A 24,300-nucleotide genomic window follows, 5' to 3' on the forward strand; every position below is an offset into this window, starting at 1 on the left:
TCATCTCTTGTGTTTTTATTTTTTCCTCCTTTTCTTCCCTTTCATCCCACCTGCTCTGTTGCCCCCTCGAAATAAACTCTTATAGAACACCTCCATTCCTTCCGGGCTTCAAACAGCAGCGTGGCAAAGTCTAGAAGGGCAGGGGCTGCTAAAGCTCTCTTTATGGTTGTCCATGCCACTTGGAGCAATGGTGTAGAATGACCGTAAGTCTCCAGATTCTCTACCACACCAGCGGGGCAGGCTGCTCCTAATAAATAACAAATGGGCCTTCATGATCCATCTCTCTGGAAGGGCTACCATTACACACTGTTTTGTTTTTCTTAGCATTGTGATAATGTATCATCTTGCTTGGGTACATGTCATCTTTGAGAAGAAGGTCACCAAAGGTATGTGTGCCCTTCCCCAGACTCCCCTCTCTCCACCTAATACCACCCCTCCTTTAAAGGAAGATATGGCAACTGAGGGCAAAGTGCTCACCACCCTCATTTGGACCTAAGGCAACAGAAAATCCAGGCCTCTGGCATGGTCCTTCTTATCGGTTATGCACATTCTCCACTTTGAAGACGGAAGATCTTCAGCACAGCTGGACAACAAGTCATAGGAGATATAGGGGATGGTACTAGGATTGTGAAATTCATTTGCTAGGAGTGGGTGAGGTGGGCCAGGGAATGCCTTTTGTCCCAAAGTGAAAAATCACTTCTCAATTCACAGGGTAGAACGGTCTTTTTTTTTCCCCAAGCCTCCCACTATTCATCTTCATTTCACAGATATTTAAAACATGTATTATGTTGCTATGGACAATTAGCCTTTTATCCAATTTTACTTGAGAGTTTAACTCTCCTACCCGAAGGTTTTAATTATACCCTCAGCCCCATACGTAGGCCTGGGTTCCTGCAGCTGGAAATCTGCCTCAGTGATGTTATAACCTTGTTAATGTAACAAAAGAGGAGTTTACTTAAAACTGGACTGACTATGGACTTAAGCCAAATTTACTTGAAAGAGGAAAGAGTCTGTCAAAAATCCTATAGTAAACACGGCAAAGCAGTTCTTTCATAGCCTTCCCTTAATTCATAGCGACAAGCAATTTACATGTAAGTGGATTCATATGCTTCACCAAGAGGCCGACTCTCCAAGCTGGGGCTGCGCTCCCCCACACCCGCCTCCCCTTTTTCTTTTCTTTCCTCCCTTTTTGTGTTTTTTTTTTTTCTTTTTGGGTATGTGGCGTAGGCCATTCTCCTTAGTGGAACAGCATAAATCCACAATGTTTTAATCGCCCCAAAGAGTAATTAGGGCCCTCTAAACATTTACCAAGCCAGTCGTTCTGAATAAAGGCAGCCAGAATTTCGACAAGCAACTCTCAGACCTGACTGTTGTCCTGTCAGAGATGTGCTTTACGCTCTGGGGAAGGCTGCTTATAAAGTTCCAGAAACTCCCAGCTCTCTGGAGGTAACAGCCCTGAGCTGTAAGGGGGAGGTGCTAATCAAATACCAGAGCCTAGAGTTTTTTTCTCTGTTGCCAAAATCCTGCAGGGCTTCTTACCTTCACTCTTAATTAGATTACCTTTTTTAGTCCACACACTAACAAAAAACACACATTAGACTAAACAGCATTGACAACAAGGAAAGGGCTGAGGGACAGACTTCTGAGAAAACATTAAAGAAAAATATCACTCTTAATATCACTGGATAAGGGGGAAGGTGGGGGTAGCTTCAGCTTGCAAAGGGGGGAGGTGGAAATCCCTAGCATTTTACACACACACACACACACACACACAATTAACTTCCCCCAAGTAGAAGGCCAGGCACAGATTTGCCTTAGTTTCATTATTTTCAACTGTGCTCGTTGACAAAATCCATCCATAGCAAACAACTGGCTAGCACTCAAGTTTCTTTCATGCACATTGAAAGTTTAATTGGTTCTAACTAGATCAAAAGTTGTTTTTCCCCCTTTTGGCATGTATCTGTATCATTTCTGTGCTATTTGGAAGCTGCTTGACATCAAAGGCAGATCCATGGTTCTCGGGGAATCTCCATTCCTGAGAGGCGATTCCCCTCTACCTCTCTTCCTACACTGCTGGGTCTCATGGCCACCAGAGGAGCTGGTTGCACCCCTGGAAATGCACATGGCTCATTCTCACCCCTGGCAGGCACCCTGCGCCTACAGGCCTAACTGCTCCCGAGGATGCCCCTGGATGACCCGAAACCAACTGTTACATGTGGCGACACAGCAAATCCTTCAAAACAGAGAATCCGTGAAAAATATTCTAGGATGGAGAGAGTCCAGAACCGCATCATTCAGGTCCTCAATAGCCCATGACAATGGGACCTGTTTTAATTACCTCAATTATACTAAGAGCTTTTTCAGTTCTTCTTTGATCCCACATTTGGTTCTTTTTGCTAATCATTCTAAGGTCTTAGGTCCAAGCTTTGACCTGGGTTCAGGAATTACTAGCTGTGTTCCTTAGACAAGTTTACTTAGACTCTCTGAGCCTCAGTTTCCTTCGATGAAACCCGGGGAGATTTGGTTGTTTCCAAAGGGAGAGGGTAAAACACCAAACCCTGTCCTGGGCTCTAGGGGCTGAACATGGCCATGAGACATGCTTAGTCAGTGTTAGATACTATTTTCGTCAAATTACTTTCTACTTTAGAGAATAGTCATAGTGTTTCCTGATTTTGTCTGACTGCAAAGCTGAGGTTGTTTTAAGCTTCGTTGTTTTATTGCATACTATGTGCCAAGAACTGAGCAAGGAGTTGGTTATATAGACTATAATTTCCTTTGTGAGACTGGTGAGTGTGATGGGCTCCACATTCTAGCTGGTTTTTCATGTACTCAGTCTCTGGCCTCTATGAAAAGTCATATGACCCATTTCATATCAACGATATAAGCAACAGTTCTTGGAAAGGCTGTTCTCTCCCCACTGGTGAAATCATTTGGCATTTACCCTTCCTTCTGCTGAAATACAGATGTGATGGCTGAGCTATGGCAGCAGTTTTGCAAGTTGAAGAAAAAAGCTAGCTATGGTCAGATAAAAAAATAAAATAGTAATAGGACCTCCAGACATTTTTTTTTTTTTCCTTACAGGGCCTCCAGCATGCTAGTTAGTGCTCTACCACTGCTCTGTAGCCCCTACAGTGATTTCTCTTACACCCACAGAAGATGTGGCTACAGGGAAAAGAGGGTTGCAGGATATCCTGCAGATTTACATGGACCTGGTTAAGAAAAGATTAGATCACAACCTGAGGGGTCGAGTATCTGCTGCCCACGCTCATTACTCTTCCCCTTCCAGCAGCCCCACCATACGCTACATAATCACGCAACACAATTACTAAATTGTGGTTTTATCACTGTCTGCAATATTCTACCTTCCCTTGGGTTCCAAAATATTATGTTTAGAAATCTCCATGCTTGCCTTTGGTTGTGTTCCAATAAGAAAAGACATGGCTGGGGAGTGCGGGCCTTCCTAAGGAGCACTGACTGGAGCACATCTTGAAGTGAGCATGCTAATGGGTGTCCTTGAGCCCCCCCAGCCTCCATTTCTCATTTTCCCATTAGAGCCTCCTTAATTTGGCACCCCAGGATTCTGCTTAAATACCTCCTTAGTCAGGATTAGGGGAGCAAAAGGAGACCACAACGCCCTGACCCTGACAGTTCAAATTGTCGGCTCCAGGAGAGTGACATACTTTTCTCCCCACTGCTCTAGCACCGCATGGCATGGTCTCAATTTCAGAGACATCCGAATGCTTACGCACTGCACCAACCCCCGGGTGATTTGGCCAGACGTGGGTCTGAGCAAGCGAGGCATTTCGTATCTTGAATCTCTCTACTTGCTCGATGCCAGCGCCTCAATACTTTGATAAAGTGATGACAGGATGAACACAGGGAACAAAAAGGAAAAGCAAAGAAAATACTGTAAGTACACGGAGAAACTATGAGCCGCTGGAATGGATCTCACATAGTAGACGGGGTGGCATTTCCATAATGCAGTTTTCAAAATAGAGACTTTAGAGGCTAGATTGCTTTCCTTCCCTTTTCAAAGAAACTGAAGTAAAGTTGAGCTCAGAACATCCAAGGGCCAGTTTCTAAAAGTCATTCTGAACTGTTTTCCTTCTGAATCTGCCAAAAGAGTTGCACCAAGGAGGACTTTTTGTCTGTAGCAGCACCGCCAGATAGAAATGTAAAGCAACATAAATTTTCTAGTAACTGCATTTAAAAATGTAAAAGAGGTGAAATGAACATTTGTATTTAAGCTAATATTTCCAAAGTATTATTTGAGCATGTGATTAATATAAAAATCATTGCTGAGATAATTTATGGATTTTTTCATAACAAAGGGAATCATGTGTTTTACACTCACCACAGAACTCAGACTAGTGTGTATTTTTTGACCCTTTGCAATCCATTCACTTAGCAAAGGGGGCGTAGTGTGGAAGAGTTTACTAAGCTAAAATATGCCTGCCTTACCATCGGGTTTATTATAACTTAATCTAGATAAAGTCACGAATATTCACCCACTTGTGACCTATAAAAACGGCAATTTCATATGGTTCAATTTAATGTTTTAATTCAAAGAGAGGGGTCCCTGTGAGATTCCGAACCATGCACACAGGGGACTTCCAAAGAAATCACTGATGTGAGTGGTTTCTGACTGCAAAGGTAAGGGCCACTGCACATCAGGTCCGAGTACAGTGAGTTATTAGCTGCTAATGTGCTTGGCTCCTCCACAAGCAAACATAAAATTTGTACAAGTCTGACATTTTTAAGTGGTCAAAAAGCAAGGCACTGACCAGTGACAAAAGGTGTTTCTGGCAACCATGGGCAGCTCAAGGCCTATGGCTATAGATGCCTGGAAGTTTATCACTTAGATGCCTCAGAAGCCCTTACAACTGGTGTCTTTGCAAAAGTATCACCAGCAACAGCAGCAGCAGCAGCCCAACCACCAGGGATCATCGTCCCCATCATCATCATCATCACGGCCACTATCACCATCAGCACTGTTGTCATCACTATCAGCACCACCCTCATCATCACTGTTAATCACCAGCATGACCAGGCCTGCTGTTTAATAAGCTCTTATGGAGTCATTCTGCCCACTTCCCTAAGACACTTTTACTTCTTTTCCTGTTGAACTCTTATTCAATCTTTTAGACCCAGTTTAAATAGCACCCATCAAAGCCTTCTCCACCTTACAGACCAAATAAATGTCTGTCATTTCTGTGGGGCCGCTGAAAAAAGCCCTTTGTGCATATTTATTTAGGTTAAAACTTAATGACCCATGGCTGGGGTTGTGATTCAGTGGTAGAGCCCTTGCCTGGAAGGTGTGAGGCACTGAGTTCAATCCTCAGCATCACATAAACATAAATAAAATAAAGGTATTGTGTCCATCTATAAGTAAAAAGAAAATTTTTTAATCATGAACCAATTATCCAATATCACCTGCCTAACTCCTAGCAATGTGACTGGTATCTACTATGGGACTCAAAATAAATGGAAGTTTGCATTCAAATGAGTAGATTGGCATCTCTATTTGCTCAATGTCAATGCCTTCAAATGCCAGTGCCTATTATTTGCTAATGCATTCCTTGGATGCTAAGCTTAAAAGTGATTGGAGGCTGTGATCTGGCATTTACAATCATTTTATATGTTCTACTTCAGACAGGCTGTAAATAAACATGAACATGGACCCTGACTCACAAGTCTCTGTTGATTTCACAGCACTATGCAGACACTTGTCCTCAATCGTTTACTGATCTACTTACATACCTTACAGTTCACCATTTAAAATGAATTCATTTATGTTTCCCCAAACAATGATGGTAAGACATCTTTTCCATTTATCTTCTTTAGAGAACTGTCAATTCAAATGCCTTGCCAACTAGGTTTTTGCATTTTTATTATTGACTTGTAAGAGTATATATTCTAGATACAAGTCCCTTGTAAGATATATGATTTGAAATGGATTCCCTATTTTGAGGGTGCTCTCTTCTAGATGATAACCTTTGAAGGACATAACCGATTTATCTTTTTTTTTCTTTAGTTACTTTTGGTTTTGATGACATGTGTAAAAAGGTTTTGTCTAGCCCAAGATATCAAAGAACATACACTGGTGTTTACTGTAAAGAATGTTATAGTTTTACCTCTCCTATTTGGGTCCATGATCCATTTTGCATTAATTTTTGTAAATGATGTGAAAGATCTCTGGATGTAGTTTGGAGTTTTAAGAAACAAATAAACAAACCTGTGTGTGTGTGTGTGTGTGTGTGTGTGTATCTCAAGGTCAGATTACCAACAGTTTCTGGCAATAATATCCAAGTATGCTTTCTCTTGAACATTTTAGAAAGAGATGTGGTATTCAAGATATCCAGAGAATTTTATACAGGAAGGATCTAGGAAAGTCAAAAAGCTTGATCATCAAGTCACGGTTAATAATGGTAAAATTCCTCAGAAACGGATTTTACAGTATCTTGTAAAATCTTTCCTTTGGTTGTCTTCAACCATTTCTATATTCTGGAAATTGAAAATTCAGTAGGTGCTAATGCTTTCTTGTTTCTTGGTGTTTTTTCTTCTTGCTTACTTATTTCCTTCCTCCCCCTCTTCTTTCCTTCCTCTCCTCTGCTCCTTCCCTCTTTTCCTCCTACTGCAATCTCTCCTCCTTTCCTTCTTATATCGCCTCCATTCCTTTCTCCATAAACTGCCACCTCCCCTTATTTACAGCCCAATTTCCTTCCCTTATTTTCCTCCCCATTTAAAATGACGCTCCCTGGAAGCATCCTCTAGGTCTTGGCCATCTCCACAGCACCTCACCATCTAGCATCAGGCACAGGGCCAGGTATTAGGTCCATGCTCAGCAAGTGTTTTAGGATTTGATTTTAATAGTCCATGAGTTCCAAATACAACTACAAGGGTTCCCTTCTCCTCTGGTAATGGAACATGCACTATTCCATTTATATTCCAATTTGGAGAAAAAGCAATTATTTTATAATAACAAAAGAAGCATCACTCTATGTAGATTCAAAAATAGAAAAAAAATTGTCACAAAGCACAACTACTTACATGCAAAATGTAGGCATGGGAATAAGGAAAAAAAAACTCAAAAAGTCAAGACTTTTTCTTAGTTAAATGCTTTCTATATTTTGCTGGTCAATGTCTCTCATAATATGCATATATAATTTCTATTTTTTAAAAAAAGAGTTAAATGTATTTCAAAATAAATATCACTTATTCTTAATTCTTTAGATATGCAAAGTGATGTAATATTACTGCTTCTGGTTACTTAAAATGCATTGCAAGAGAAAGCCATTTTATAATTATATGTTCTTATACTCTCATCTTGGATAATAAGAGCAGCGTGAATTAATTTTATCCAACCCACTCTACTGTTAAAATGTCTGGCACTCAGAATGTCTGATGATCTTCCATAGTCTGCTCCTTGAGGCCTGCTATGATGATCACAGTTCCTTCACCCTTCCTGCATTATAGACCCCGTGTACATATCCATGGATTAAAATGCCCTTGGGTTCAATTCCCAGTACCAAAAAAAAAAAAAAAAAATGAACCTACTATCCGGTGGGATGGTACATACTTGTAATCCCAGCAACTCGGGAGGCTGAGGATGGCAAGTTTAAAGTCAGCTTCAGCAACTCAGCAAGGCCTTGAACAACTTATCAAGACCTTATCTCCTAATAAAATATAAAAGAAGGCTGGGGATGTGGCTCAGTGGTTAAGGGACCCTGGGTTCAATCCCTGGTATCCCTCCACCGCCTCCCCCCCAAAAAATGAACCTACTGGTCTCTTCACCTGTAAATAATGCAACCTCTACACCTGTAGGGCTCATGAGCAAGCACCTGAGTGGCAGTGTGGGGGCTGAGCACGCACACGCAGGTGCACACACACACTCAAGTCTACATCTCCAACAGGCAGGCTGTACTGCAGTCAAAATACTACCTATGTCTATCTGACCAGTTCTACTCAGGGTGTCCCTGAGGCTAAAGAGAAAGTTCCTAAGAGGGTTCTGGGAAACAAGGGTGTAATTCACTCAACTTACAAAAATGGGAAAAAGAAATCTCTGGCAATTGATGCTGGCTCTCCTTCCCTCCCTTCCAATGATGGAGAGTCCTTACTCTGTGGACCTGGACATCAGAGACAGAAGCCCTCCTGGTCCTTCACTGGATTCTGCTCAATAAAAATGCACCCCATTCCACAATTTTGATCATTATTTTTTCCTGGGTTAACAAAACTTCAAGAAAGCATGTTTTCAGAGATGAGGGGCTAAGATGCTATTCGGTTGAGGTCAGCTGTGGAAGGAGTCAACTCTTTGTCTCCTCAGGCTTTAAAGTGTTTACAATTGTATTATTTCAGATATTAAGACAACAAAACTTTACATTATAGAAAGTCATCCATGTCCACTCGCAACAGATTTTTGTATGTAGACTTCTAGTTGTGTTAAAACAGCTTGACTCCAAGCTGGAGTTTTAAATAATATTGTCTAAGTTTAGTTTCATCCTGAAAAATTCCAGACCAGTTCGGGGAGCCTCTTTTATTGTGTATCACTTTTTTTTTAATAAAAAGTTTTCTTGTTATAAACATATAAATTATTTCTAATATCGCCATGAGGGAAAGGTAATGCCAACAATTTCATATCCAGTCCAAGCTGACCAGTGCAAATGTAAACAATGTTGCTGTGCATTAGGAAGACGCCAGCTGTTATGGCAGCTTGAAAAAAAAAGGACGTAGGGTCGAAGCCAACTTCCAATGGCCACATGTAAATAAGAATGTGTGAATAGAAGAAAAGGGGAGCTCCAACCTTGCTTGGAAGGAAATCTCGTTGTTTTAAGGCAAAGATTAGGAGTCAGGGATATTGTAGTAGATCATCTACTACTGCATAGTTATGGGAATGACATTTTGGACCCCCTGCCCCCACCTTCATATAAATAGCCATTTTCAGGAGAATCTTCCAGAACTGTTTGGGCAAGTAGCAAGATCACTTCAGCTTTATCACTGAATTCTTTGTATCTGCCATTTGAATATTGTATTTGACTGTGGGTCCTGTAAGAAATACTTCTATTCCCCTCCTTGATCTCAGCTAGTTATTTTGCCCCTCAGGTCTCAGTTGACATGTCTGTCCTTCCCAGAAGCTACCAACAAACTCCATGCTTCCTTTCAACCTGATCATAGATACCCCACTCAGAACTTTCCTTATCTGCACATTTACCACCTTGCATAGACATTACCAGCTTATACTGCCAACTTCCTCATCGTAGCATGAACTCCACAAGGCAAGCACCACATTACAAAGGCTGGACCTAGTGCCCCTCCTATAGAAAATACTCAGAATTTATTTGTGGAATGTGTACAGAAATAATGCACAGATGGTTAAAGAAGGTGGGTCCTTAAAACTCACCACAAGATGAGGAGGAGAAGCCAGGGACTTTTCACACAGAGGTAAAATTCTGCATCATGGAGGGTACTGGGGAAAAGAGCACAGGAGAACTAACTGTCTTAGATCTTCAAGGGCTGGGAAGGAATAAACACTCCAGTGGCAAAATGCAAAAGTATCAAAGAACAAGGAGGTGGAATGATAAAGGAAGTTGTTATAGTATAAGAAAAGGCAGAGTCGGTTCTCTGAAGAGAAAATGAGTTCCCTCCGAATGCTGATGAGTAGATTTATTAAGGCTTACTAAGTAGCAGATTTGGGCTGTGTTATACATATTAACTCACTTAATTCTCAGAAGAACTCCACAGGGGACATAATATCATTTACACACTTGGCCAAGGTCACAGAGCAAGTAGAATAAATGGAGGGCCAAGATTCAAGCTCAAATCATCTATCTCCCTGCCCCATATCCCAGGCATTTCACTCCTGTGTTAATGAATCCTTTACCACTTCAGGGCAAAGGCAGACCAAAAGCTTCAGAGATGCTGCTGAGAATTAAGCAGCACCATTAGATGAAATTATGGGCTAGATACCATAAAACAGTAAATTTTGGTGAAACCTAATTTTCAATGCTTAGTCTTGTTTGGTGTAGAGCAAACTAAAAACTAAAATGTGAAGTACACAAAGTCTGTCTTGATGGAAGGCTCCAGCCTTCACATATCCCACCCTTCTTGGGACGCTGTCTCTCCCAGCTTCTATTAAAGCCAGGACTAGAATGATCCCCAAGTCCCTGACCCAGCTGACACATGTTCTGAAATCATTCCTCTCTAGAGTAAGTAGATTTGAGAGTCAAGCCCAAGACAAAAACCTGGCTCAGCCCAAAGATACCCCATGGTTACCTAAGTGAGAGATAACTGGACGCAGAAGCCATCTCAATGCCATCAAAGTGTTCCAAGGGCATATGGAAAATGGACATTCAAACAATCAATTCTGCAGTAAACTGCCAGAAAGCATAGCATGAGCCATGAGTGGATAAGCATGTAGCACAGAGAGAAGTCCTTAGATATTGACAGTTGAATGAATAAATGATCAAGAGCAACCCAGATAGTTATTTTTTCCCAATAAAATGGACAGTCCTGAGGTCAAGATGATGTGATGCCTATGTGATCATTAATAAAAGAAGGTAAATGGGTACTTTCAGAGATTTCTAGAGATTTAGGGACTTAATCTCCTAACAAAGTGAGCTTAATCTCAGTTTTCTTCTCTGCAGAAAAGTTATCATTAACCAAATCCTAAGAACCCTTGAGTGTAGGACATGTGACCAATTAGCAGTTCAGGTTCACACACTTTGAAACTTATTTGTTTATTCCCTCAAAATCCTGAAGTTACCATTCAGTCAAAAAGTTAAAAAGAGACAGGATCAAGAAAAGACCTTCTCAAATGGGTACAGTGGCACATGCCTGTAATCCCAACAGCTCAGGAGGCTGAGGCAGGAGGTTCATAATTTCAAAGCCAGACTCAGCAATTTTGCAAAGCCCTAAACAACTTAGCGAGACAGTGTCTAAAAACAAAAAGGGCTGGGATGTGGCTAGGTGGCAAAGTGCCCCTAGGTTTAATCCCTGGTACCAAAAAACAAAAACAAAAGAAAAAAAAAAACCCACAAAAAATGAATTTCTATAATTTAAAAAAGGGCCTTCTCTTCTAGTAGAAATATCATTATTTAGGTAGAAATATCAATAATGACTAGGAGATGAGTAAGAGATAGAAATAGTCAATCCTGGGAACACTGAGGTTTAGGCATAAGGCAGGGAGAATAGACGAAAATCAATAAAGGAAAGTGTCCAGCATTGTAAATCTTTCTGACTTTCCCATATAATATCACCAAATGGTCTGTTTTGCTTTTATAACATTTTGAAAATATTAAAATCTGAGCCTTTCACATTAAAATTCTCTTCCACCTTAGAGTGTTTGTAATTTGGTGTCAAAATGTTTATCTGAAAAAATAATGTTTATGCTGAAGTATTTATGGATGAAATGATATAATGTCTGGGATCGGCTTCAAAATAATCCTGGGATAGGGGTGGGGATTGGCAATGGGTTGAATAATTGCTGAAGTTGGATGAAGGGACATGGGGTTCATTTTACTTTTATATACAATTGACTTTTTTAAAAAAGATATAACAGTAATTTATCCAAGCTTAATGGGGCTCCAGTTAGGAAAGAGGGTTCTCATAGGAATATAGCACTCAGTTCCACAGAGGAATCCTCACCACTCATCAACACCAGACTTATAGTTACACCCCATTCAGGTATTTGGGAACTTCTCCCCAGAAATATTCAGGGATGCCTGGTTGAAGGGCAGGCTTCTCATAGCACTTGAGAAACACATGAATTAGCAGGGAATTGTCCCTTCCCCTCTAAATATAAGCATTTGATAAATCCATCTTTCCAAATGAGCAGTTCACTTAACTTCAATAAAATGGCCTTCTAAACAAATGTAAGTCTACAGAGGAGAATTTTGGAGTTGTTTAGGAAATATTTGCCCAGAAACATAGGACTCAGGCGGTGCCCAATCATGAGAATAGAGTGCTCCTGTTACAATGGGTTGCATGTAACATTCCTATTCTAAGGATAAATATCAATAATCTGACCATGGCGCCAAAGTCCTGTATATATGGACTTTGCCAACCTCTCTGCCTAACTACCTTATTTTCCCATTTTGTCTCTGTGGTCCAGCCTCTTAGACCTCCTACAAGCTTATGGAAGACAAGTGAGTCCTATCTTCCATAGGGCCTTTGTACAGGCAAGTATCCTCCTCTGACAATGTACCCCCAACCACCTTTTACCTGATGTTCTTCCACTCATGCAACCTATCAGGGCTCACAGCCACATCCTGCAGGATGCTCTGATAGCTTCATGTACTTCCCCTTTTCTGGATATTTATTCAGGCTGTAACTTTGATTTCTAATCCTTTGGACATTAGTTTATTGACTAGGTACTCAGTAAATATTTGCTCATTCTCTCAAGAAACAACTGACTGCCTCGCATGATTTCTCTAATGAATGAGTCAATGATTAAACAAAAGATGGAATCAGTGAGAAGAGCCTTAGTCCAACGTGCTACAAAACAGTAGCTGCTACAGAAAACCACAGATGCCTTCAGTTGCCCAAAACCAAAAATGCTCTGAGCTTGACTGAAAGAATGATATGCTCCTGGAAAACTTTCCTCCAGTGCATCTCAAGAACCTCTTCCTTTCAGCCAAAGCAACTCCCCGACATCTGTAGAACAAAGGAGCAGTTCTTCCCATTGGATGTGGCAAGAGGAGGGAACTGTTTTTGCTAGTCCAAGACTCAGCCTGACTCTGGGAACCTCAGCCACACATCTTTCTAAGGTGGGGGCAGCAGCAGTCACTCATGTTGAAGGGTCATTTGAAAGCCATTCATTTTTAGAAAACCACAGAATGAAGGGTTTGTTTTAGTGTTTTGACTTTAGCATCAAACAACCTACTTCTTTTCCCAAAATTATTTAATATGGGAAATGTAAACATTTTCTAACAACACTTTCTTAAATCATTCTCACAATCTTATGTATCTGACCAAGGCACCATAGCCTTCCCCACTGTGCTAGTCTGGATCCTGAAGGAAATGGAATCTACCACAGATGGTTCCAATGAGGAGACTTCAATGAAGGGGCTTCAGAAGAAGGGGCGAGCAGGGTTAATGAAACAAACAAGAGATGCTGAGCCATCCAGAAACTGGCAACAGCAGGCAACCATTGCCACATTAGGCTGAAGGGACGAATGCAAAAATGAGCTAACTGTGGTGACAGGGAGCCATGGATGGGCTCTGTTCAGGGGGGGCTGTAGTCATGGAGAGAAGCCCCTGCTATGAGATGTGGCAAGAAACTGGGGCTGGGGGAACATTCTCTAGCCTTTTTCTCCCCCCACCCTCCCATCTCCTGCAGTGCCTCATATTGACTTCAGACCCAACCAGAACCCAGCCAGCAAGGGAATCCTGGTGATGCAGCCCATAGGGTCAGTTTCCCCAGAGAATGATGGGGGTAGGGAGCAGAGAATAGCCTTGGGCTTACCCAATCCCACAGGACCTTATAAAGCACTAGCTAACAAGAACCTTAGAAATGCATTGAAGGAAGCATTTTCCAAGAAAATTTTCAGAGGCAGAGTCAGGAGGATTTAGAAGCTCTAAGCTCAGGGCTTGGGGAGGTGAACACACAAACATCAACTTTAAAATACAATAGAAAGTCAGAAATTTACCTGTTATCACAAGTGCATGCTGGCACCGGGGCTGCAATGCACTCAGAGTGAAGCATGGAGCGTGAGATGATAGCAGATTTCCAAAGTTGGCCTCAAGCTCCTGCAGATTCGATTTAAGACCCCCAGAGAGAGCAGCTTAATCCAAAGCTCAAGCATTTTAATTTTCCCAATCTGTTGGTTCCTAAATTCTATGACTAGGAAGTGGCAGAAAAGGAGGAGCTGATCAGGGAGTGGAAATTTAGGAAAGGCAGCCAGCTGGATGAAAAAGGTAGGCAGTAGCATCAGGAAACAATGAAGAGTCATTTCATTCATTTCTCCCACAAATGGTCATTTAAAACTTACCAGGGACCAAGACAACCCAAATTCTTCCCCACCTCCATGCTGTGCTCCTCGACTCACTCATACATCTTCACTGACTCGACACCTTTTGTGATGTCTCCAATGAGGATACAGATCTTGATGTCTATCCTCTACATTAGAGTCGTAGCTTCCCCAGTAACATCTGAATTAGACTTTTCCTATTCAAGGAGGATATTACAGGGAGCCAGAGAAACCCTACAAATTAAGATTTGCCCCAAATCCTGTTCTTCACAATCAAAACATGAACCTGGCATCTATCTGAGGAACAATCTTTCCTTCTGAAAGGCTCTGCTCTTGCATAAAGTCTTCACATGTTTAGTGTTCTACTTCTAAATTTTCTCCCATAAACAACCATCGGCAGAAATGTTTCCCTAGATGAAGGCCTGGCTACCCAGAGGGATGTCATGAAGGAAGGAACAAATGCAAGTGAGAGGCAAAGGTGGAGAGGGGGTCGGGGACCACTACAATCACGTACCAATTTCTAGGACTGGCCTAACCCTTGCGAACTGTCCAGTTTCACACTCTTAATCTGTATTTGGGGAAACTGAGGAACAGAAAGTTACACATTAAAGAATGATGGATTCCAGAGACAGGCAGGCTTAGATGCTCTTTTAAACAGTGGGCATTAACATTCAGATCCCAGTCAGGGTTTATATCTCATAGGGAGATTAGGCATTTGAGGATTTGGATCTGAAACCCATGATAATTCCATTAGGGAGCTACTTGGTAAGTCGGTCTGAAATTCTAACAAAGCAAGCCAGAGCCAAGAGGTCAAACTCAATCAGTCCTACACAAAATACCCAAGCTACTACATCCTTGGGGCCTGATCATCACCCTGAGAAAACACATCCTCTTTGAGTCACCTTTGAAAATAAGGTGGCTGCAGTTGTAGTTCAGTGGTACAGCACTTGCTTTGCATGTGTGAGGCACTGGGTTGGATCCTCAGCACCACATATAAATTAATTAAATAAAGATATTATGACCATCTACAACTAAATATTAAAAAAATAAAATAAAATAGGACAGGCTAAATCAAAGATGAGACCCTACAAAGCTTTTCTTCTCTTCCACAGTTAAAGTACACCAATCTAAAAAGGGAGGTTAATTATGAGTTTCTCAACGAAAACATCATTGGCATTTGGGGCCAGGTAATTCTTTGTTGTTGGGGGGCTGCTTTGTGCACTGCTGGATGTTTGACAGCATCTATGGTCTCTATCCACTAGGTTTCAGGAGTACCTTCTACTCCAGTCATGACAACCAAAACTACATCCTGACTTTGCCAAGTGTTCTGAAGAACAAAATCAGGTTGAGAGCCATGGCTTTGGAGAATTTAACGCGTTCATCTGAGTCCAGAGACCTCATCACACATGGAGAAATGGTCTCAGGTTTCCAGGGCTCACACTGCTACTGTGAGTAGATTTAAGCTGTGAATGCTAATCCTGAGAGCCCTGATCACTGCTCCAGAAAATCCTTCTTTTAGGACTGGATATGTGGCTCTACTGTCCCTTGGTCTCTCTTTGTGTGATGTGGCTGTCCTATCCTTGCCTCATAGGGTTAAAACTGGTAGTGCCTCCTACAGTGTTAGATCAGGTCCTTCTTGGATTTCTTCCAATGTGATGTTGCTCTTGGATGGGAAGAGAGGGCCACAACACCCCCTTTGACTTGCCATGTTTCAGGAGGTTGGGAGGTCCATACATTTCTCTTTCTCCTTTTAATGGGTGACCTTTCCTGGTCCCCCTGGGGCTGCTGTGAAGATGGAGATAACATAAAGTATGGTGCTTGGAATTACTTAAGCTGTACAATTCACAAGCCTTTAGATTATTTAACTGCTGATTATGATTATTTAAGGTGAAAGCCTATACTTCTCTAGCTCAGAAAATGTTTGTATTTCCATTAAAAACCACCAAGCCCAGGGCCCATTTGACTGACATTTTTCACTACTAAAACTATACACAGTGAATGTTTGGGGCCAAAAGACAGGGTTTCCCTTATTTTGTTTTAAGATAAGGAAGCAAACTTCAAACGCCTTCCTCATCTAGTCCTCTTCCTGCCTCCTCCCTCTCCCAATGCACCAGCCTGCTGTCCTGCTCCCCTGGGGCAAAGTGGAAGAAGCATCTCTCTGCTTGATGCTTCTACTAGTTAATCAAAACTGGTCCCAGACTTGAGAATCTTAAAATGATATCCCAAGTTCTTCACTAAAAAACTGTGTTCTGTGTGTAGGCTATATCAAGCAGATTTGGTTCCAGGTATCGGATCTTCAGTGTCTGCATCTGCAGAATGGGAGCAATCACTCTGCCCAGCTTGCAGAAAATGGCAGCAATATGCAAATGAAGTACTTAGCTCATGCCTGATATGTAGGAAGTACTTAATCTATGTTCACTGTTCAGATTAATCCCATGGTCCAAAGTGTGCATGCACTGAACAGTACATATAGGTGGGCTAGTGTAATGCTCTGAAGGCATTTTAAGCAGAATACAATCCTTATCACAGGACTAGTGAAGGGTCTTCATTCTATATGATGTGCAACTTAATCCATTCAATTCTTTTCCTATAATCATTTGTGAAACTCATATCTTCTTGCTTATATATTTCATATTCAAACAGTATTATGAAAAGTAAAAGCTGTGCACAAAATACAGGGGAATTCTATTGCAACCTTATAAGAGAGAGCAGGGTCTAGAATCAAGATGTAATTTTTGATCTTTGATAGAAATTTCTGCATTCCAATAGAATTCCTCAAGGGACAAAACAAAGAAGATCCCAGCAGGACCTAAGTATCATCTACTTCCCAAGTCATTTATTTAGTGGAACATAAATAGAATTATGGAGATCTCCATGGCCCCTCTAGTTGGGATGGAAATTCACCTGGAACAGGTAAGAGAGTTCCTGCTGCTACAGAGTTCTTTAGCATTGAAGCTCTAGCACAGTCTTCCAAGGCAGCATAAAATCTTTTCTTATATGTCACCCCTTTAACAATTTAAAGAACCCTCGGTCTTCTTGGCTTCTGTAGACCTAACAACCTTCACCCATCAGCAATCCCAAGTATAATGAGATATCCAAATATCCCTCAGCTTGTTCACCCACTGTATGATTCTTCATGTTTTTATCAACCATGATCTCCAGAAGTGACTCAGATATTCACTAGACACACACACTTAGGAGCAAATGTCTATTAGGAATATTCTCTCTAAAGGTGTAGTTGCAAAGTTATTATTATTTTTTTATGCTCAGTGAGATAAGGAATCAGTTGGTATTCTTCTTCTCCTTTTCCTTTTTTTCATTATGGTAGAGAGACTATTAATTGCTCCCTATCCATTCTTTCATTTACTTCCATAGTAATAGATTCTCAGGATGTTAGCTGGGCATATAGCTAACAAGCTAAAGACTAAATTTTCCTACTTGAACTAAAGACTAAATTTTCCTACTGGAAGCTAGTGTGACCATGTGACCTAAAATTCTGGTCAGTGTATCCCCCCCCCACACACACACACTAGATCTGGCATTTTATAGAATGTAATCTCCACGAACAGAAGGATTTTTGTTCAGTCCTTTCTGTTCGCTTAGACCAACACTTAGATAAGTGCCTAGGGCTTAGAACAGTCTTTGCACATAGCAGATGCTCAACAACTATTTACTGAATGAACTGTTAGATGACTCAGATGTCAATGAGTGGTATGTGCAACTTAAAGGTCAGAAAGGGTGCTTTCTTTTTTTCCTTCTTTCTGCTGGTTGGAATATGGATTGGATAGATGAAGCTGAGGTAAGTTTTGCGTCATGAGGTAGAAGCCAAATGCTAACAATGCCAAAGTACTGAGCCTGAAGAAGCATAGGTCCTTGGTGACAAGAAACATACAAGTTTGAGCCTCCAGAATGTGGGGCTCTTTGTTCCCTGCATACAAAGTTAACTGGAACATTCTACCATTCTAAAGTTATTTTCTTTATAGTTAACTTTGACTTACCCACTCTATGTTTTGTGTACAGCAAGCTCTAAGCCACCTACTTTAGGGTTTAGAAAGGGAAACAGAAATCACGAGTGGTAAGCAAATGTGCACTTAGGCCACTGCCTGAAGCTCAAACCAAATTCAACTTCGAATGAGCCATTCTTCGTGACCTTTATTCCCTCCCTGCCACTGCAGTCTAATCACTGCAGGTCATTCAAGAGGCCTCAAGAGGCTTCACTGGTGTTCCAGCTAACTCAAAGATCTTTTAGAACTGAGCATGTGGCTAACTGAAATAGACAAGGGTATCTAGGACACACTATCATAGTACTTAATATTTTTAATTGGACTTAACTAAGTTTTTACAAATAAACCACTGATTAGAGAAAGAATTGTGCTGTAGCAAAAAATAAAACTGTTGAATTCACAAAGTGAAGTTGTAATTTGAAACAGGATCAGGTATGTTAACTGTAAGAACATACCTAGCATATTAATAGTAACATAAGACATGATTATAGCCTTGTATGGCTTAAAAATCACTTTCTCATAAATGGATAATCTCATTCAATCCCCATAAGGTCTCTGTAAAATAGTACAGCCCCCTTGCTACTGAGTTTATCAATTTTAAGTAACAGTTGCCTTCAAAACTCCTCTTCCAGGCTCCATTTATCCTGTGCAAATTGCCAGGCACTTAGGATTCCTCCCTAAAGAAATGTCATTTGTCTTTTCTCATGTTGGCATGAAGTAGAGAATAAATTGATTTTATCATTTTCTGCATGCTGCCTCTCCTTTGAAGGGTACTTACCTAATGAGTGGCTCTCCAGAAAGGATCCCAGATCAAAGGGGCCAACAGGATAATGCCCTAGAATGAGCTGCTGCCTTACCTCACTGTAAATGTCCTAAAATAACCCAGTGTATACAAAGGCTTGTGAGGCTATCTGAAGAAGATGTCTAAAATCCAACAATACCCAGTAAATTAAGATGGATTGAACACCATTGGAAGAGTTAAAAATGTAGGGGTCTGCTTACATTTTTTACATAACATAAGCACAGGAAATCACTATGAAAAGTTTAAAAGGCACACTTCAAATTATCAACTAGTCATTAAAACCCTTATTCAACAGAACATTTTATACTAAATGAAAAATATCAGTTAGCTGCTTGTCTACCTATTAAATTTCTGTGGTAGTTAAAATCATCTGAGAAAACGCACACAGATTTTAAGCACTTTATCTGAAGGCCCTCCATTCCTTTTAGCCACAGATATCAAATTCACCTGACACAAATTAAATAATTGAGCTTTGGTTACTAGAATGTAAGCTTATTAACTAGTATTAATGAAACCAAACATATAGAATAATGTTCTTAATATTCTTTTAATAAAATTTCCTTTAAATAGGGACATATGTAACAGATGAACTATTATGAAATGTTTTAGCAAGGGGTTTGGGATATTTTTAAATAAAAATCTTATACATAGGGAAAGAAGAATGTTATGTTCTTCTATGAAAATATATAGTGGAGAACTGTTAGTTCCTTCCAGGGTGGAAATAATGACCAATAGTTAGAACACCAACCAATAAAAATCAAACTGAAGAAGGGGTGTTAGGTTGAAGAATCCAGTATCTAACATATTTATAGCCTAAAATTGGAATAAATTTGGTTTCAGTTCCTAAGAACGTTCTCACATTGTTATGGTTTGGATGTGAAGTATACCCTGAAAGCTCATGTGTGATACAATTCAAAAAGATTCAGAGGAGAAATGATTGGGTTATGAGGGCCTTGACCCAATCAGTGAATTAATCCCCCTCACGGGGGATTGAGTATAATTGAAGGCTGGTAGGATGTGGCTGGAGGAGGTGGGCATTGGGGTGTGCCTCTGGGGTGTGTGTATGTATATATATATGGCAAGTGGAGTCCCTCTCTCTCTCTGCTTTCTGATCGCCTTGTGAGCTTCTTTCCTCTGTCACACTCTGCCACCCTGATGTTCTGCCTCACCTCAAGCCCAGAGGAATGGAGCCAGATACCTATGAAACCATGAGCCCCCAAATGAACTTTCTCTCCTCTAAAATTGTTCTTGCCAGATCTTTTAGTCACAGCAGCATAAAAGCCGACTAAAACATATACGATGGTGAGGTTCTCAACATTATCCATGTCTCCCCACATCCCAAATAACTTACCTTTAGAAATGACATCTAAGTGGGATTCCAAACCTCTTTGGTCATGCAAGAAACCACTTTATTCATCTATCTAGTCACTTATTGGCTTATTTATTTCTTCACTCATCTCCTTCACTCATTTGATTAAAATTAAGATCTCAACAAGGCCAAGGGTTTTTCGTGGGTTGTTCACTAGAACAGTGCCTGTGAAAAGCTATGAATCTTTGAACTCATTCACTCTTTCATTCCACTTATGTTTACTGGATCCCTAACATGTTACAGGTTCTCAAGGTCCAATCAGAAAATTTCACTGTAAATAAAGTCACATCATGAGAAATCTTTAAGTTAGAAAAACCAGATCATATTTTTCTCACTCTAATTCAATCAAAATTTAAAAATAAGAGGACAGTTCTCTGCCCACCCAAAAAGAATGGCAGAAGAAAATGTAGGCCAGAATGGTATATATTTCCAACTTTTTGGCACATGTCCCAAAATGATGTAACACACACACATGCATCAGTGGGGAGTGGATGAACTACCAAAAGATAGGACCCATGATCCCTACAAGAATGAATGGAAGAGATCTATGATTTTTTGACTGTGGTAGATTTGACATAAATCTATACCTGTGATAAAACTGCAACCCCCCCACACACCCCAATGCATGTAAAACTGGAGCAATCTGCATAAAGTTGGCAGGTTGTACCATTATCAATTTCCATAATTACTATTGTAAGATGTTACCAATGTTGTAAGGGATGAAGATCATAAAAAAACATCTCTTATTTTGCAATTTTATGTCAAACTATAATTACTTCAAAGTAAATCAATAAAATTAAATAGCAGTTTGCTATGAAAGCGATGCAAAATATTAGACCAAAACAGATACTCAATAATGGGGTAAACCTATACGACAGTATATTGCATGATTTAAAAAAAACACATTTCTATGATTGTGACATGAAAGGTGTTTGCATTCAGAAAGCAAAAGAAGTAGGACTTATAAAACATGCAAATACAATCTAATCTTCTTTTTTTTAAAGTATGTGGGGAACAACATTTATACAAGTATATGCCAAATGCCATTGGTGTCTACTTCTATGTTAGCATCATGGGTGATTTTTTATTATTTCAGGGTGATTTTTTATTATTTCAGTTTTGCTTCTCCATTTTTTCTACCCTTATTTCTCAAACGAACAATATTATCTAACAAGTATGTAAAAGGCCATCTATCCTATGTGTGTGATTCTGATAAATTCTGCATAATTCTGAAAAAGAATCAGGACAAATGGAAAGATTACATGGAAAGACATTTCAGTTCTGTGTAACAACGCATTGAGCTCTCTCCATGAGCCACTGAACATTAACCACCACCTGTGAGTCCACTGCTTCTAATGGGAATGGTATCTACCAGGGCCTGGCAAATTCCTTATCAGTAATTATGTGGAAGGGAGTATGGCTTATGCAGGCTGATAAGTTGGATCTGATTCTAAAACTGCCTTCCAATTCTAAAACTCTATGCCTTTTGATTTTGCAATGAATTTAACAGACAACACCTCTCATTTTAAAAGCCCTTTTTATGTTTCAAAGCACTTTCACATATGCTGTTTTATATTAGCCTTAGTCCAGTACTTTTTAAAAATCCTGTCCCTATCACACATATGTAGAATAGGAAGAACAGATATTATCACCTCCATTTTACTGAAGGAAAAACTGAGGCAAGAGCAGAGTAATCTCTTTTCATACTTTGAGGCAGGTGAGATGAAAAATGAGTTATGAGAGCATACATTTCTCTTGCCTTATGGCTCCACCCCTTTCCTTTAAACACTGTGTAGCTTCTCCTTTTCTACTGGGGTTTGCAAACTGGATAGAACTGGTAACAATATTGCATGATGAATGTCAGTTAAATGAAAAACTAAGTTTTGATAGTAAGTATCAATGATGATAATACACATCTGGTTGATTCCACTAACTTACATCAACTCAGTCAAGGTCGAATAACCAATATGTCAATTTGACTCAAAAATCATGATCAATAAAACCAATTAGTTGACACGAACACCCAAGAGGCTGCTGAGCCTAGGGATCTCAGTCAATATATTTGCCTTATACCTGTGTCTTTCATAGTTGCAGGTAAGGAGTTCGAAAGTTGGGCTGCGGGGCCAATTGAATAATGAATGGGATCCATACGGGACTTAATGAAGCAGGGCTTTGTTCCTTTTACCAAAGGAAAATTAAAAGAGGAATTTTGTATTTATTTTACAGTGGCAGCAGATTAAGCACTTCAGTAATAATGTGGCAATTCATCAAAAGAGGTCTTAGTTAGGTGCTATCTGAAATCATGAAATTAAGTGGGAAAACATACACATGGAAAGGTTTATATGTTCTAAAAAAATAATCCAAACGTTAGATAAATGATAGTCTTCATAGAGCATAGTAAACAAATGACATATTTTCATTGGCTGATTGAGCCCTTTATACACATATATCATTTCCTGTGTGCCAAACCCTCTACCTAATACCTCTCCTCATAACCACGCCCATGCAAATCATTACAGAGGAAACCCGAGGGTCACTGAGGTTGAGGGCACTTCCTCCAAGTCATGTAGACACAAGGGGAAGTGATAGGATCACAACCCAGGTCTGATGACTCCCAAACAAGCACATTACCCTTATTACTTATTCTCCTAAAACCTTGAGATTATGTATATGCTCTTTTTAAAGCAGGAAGTCACTAAGGTGGCATGATACACTACTTCAGGAAATACAGAGTTAACCTGGGAACAACTGGAGAATGATGGGAAACAGAACACAATAACTGCTGATAGAATCTATTATCCATATTGTCAGTACATTAGTATGGGAACTGACTATTGATAATAAATTATTGAAAAAGGTATGATAATGTCACAGAAGCTTTAAATACTTTTCTGTTCAATGACATAAAATTCAGTCTACAGAATTTTAACTATTCACTCATTTGACAAACAGTTGAGTGCCTACCATATTCCCAGCTCTGCTAAAAGCAGAGAAATTTCTCCAGTGATTGAGACAGACAAAAGTCCCAGACTTGATGAAGTTCACAAAAGCTCCACAAGAAAATGAGGTAGTAGAAAGAAAGGGTGAGGCAGAAGACTTTGTTGTATGTATATATGTATGTATGTATATATGTGTGTGTGTATATGTGTGTGTGTGTGTGTGTTTACTTATTTATTTATTAGTTTTAGGTGGACACAATATGTGGTGTGAAGGATAAAACCCAGTTCCTCACGTGTGCTAAGCAAGCATTCCACCACTTGAGCCACAACTCCAGCCCAAGACTTTGGTTTTAATCCTGGCCAGATGGCCTTAAGCAAATTATTTGAATCTCTCTGAGTCTCAGCTCCCTTACCTCTAAACTGAGTATAATAGTATCTGTTTTTATTATATCATTTTTATTAGGAAAAATACTAGTTTATATGTGAAAAAAAAATCCTACTTAGTCTTTGGTCTTGGAGAAACTGAGGTAGTTGATGAGGCATAAAAGTTTTGTCCTCATTATTAAATCCTTCAAAATATTTTATTCCATATTTTCCATGATCTAAGCTTTCTGGGTTTAATGTTAACCATGTGTAAGACTTGCTGGGTCACCATAAGGTCACTCTTCTATACCTAGCCACCAATTTCAAAGTCTGTGTTATAGGCTTACGATGCCACAATTATGTATGTTTCCCCTTGTTGTGGAAGGAAGCAGGATTTAAATTATATCTTAGTGATTATTTCATTTGCACACTTCTAGAGATGCTGTTTCCTAACTAGTTTTTGAGAAACAAATCCATTACAATTGATTATTATAAAAATCTTCCAGTAAGATTTTCTTTCTTTCATATATTCTTGCATGCTACTGTTTCACTGAGAGTGTAGAATAAGCACTAGAGCAGATTATGCTTAGTGAAGCTAGCCAATCCCTAAAAAACAAATACCAAATGTCTTCTTTGATATAATGAGAGCAACTAAGAACAGAGCAGGGAGGAAGAGCAGGAAGAAAAGATTAACATTAAACAGATACATGAGGTGGGATGGAAAGGGAGAGAAAAGGGAAATTGCATGGTAATGGAGGAAGACCCTCATTGTTATACAAAATTACATATAAGAGGTTGTGAGGGGAATGGGAAAATAAACAAGGAGAGATATGAATTACAGTGGACGGGGTAGAGAGAG

The 24,300-nt window shown here is 40.0% G+C and overlaps 1 protein-coding gene across 16 annotated transcripts in view; it reads right to left on the reverse strand.

The window, feature by feature from the left end:
* Positions 1-24,300, reverse strand: part of Erc2 (ELKS/RAB6-interacting/CAST family member 2) — an 882,113-nt gene that overhangs the window by 310,879 nt on the left and 546,934 nt on the right. The window lies entirely within an intron of this gene.

The sequence above is a fragment of the Marmota monax genome, unplaced genomic scaffold, assembly GCF_021218885.2.
Source record: "Marmota monax isolate L192 unplaced genomic scaffold, Marmota_monax_Labrador192_F-V1.1 WCK01_AAM20220418_F8-fsc00042, whole genome shotgun sequence".
In the NCBI taxonomy this organism is placed as follows: domain Eukaryota; kingdom Metazoa; phylum Chordata; class Mammalia; order Rodentia; family Sciuridae; genus Marmota; species Marmota monax.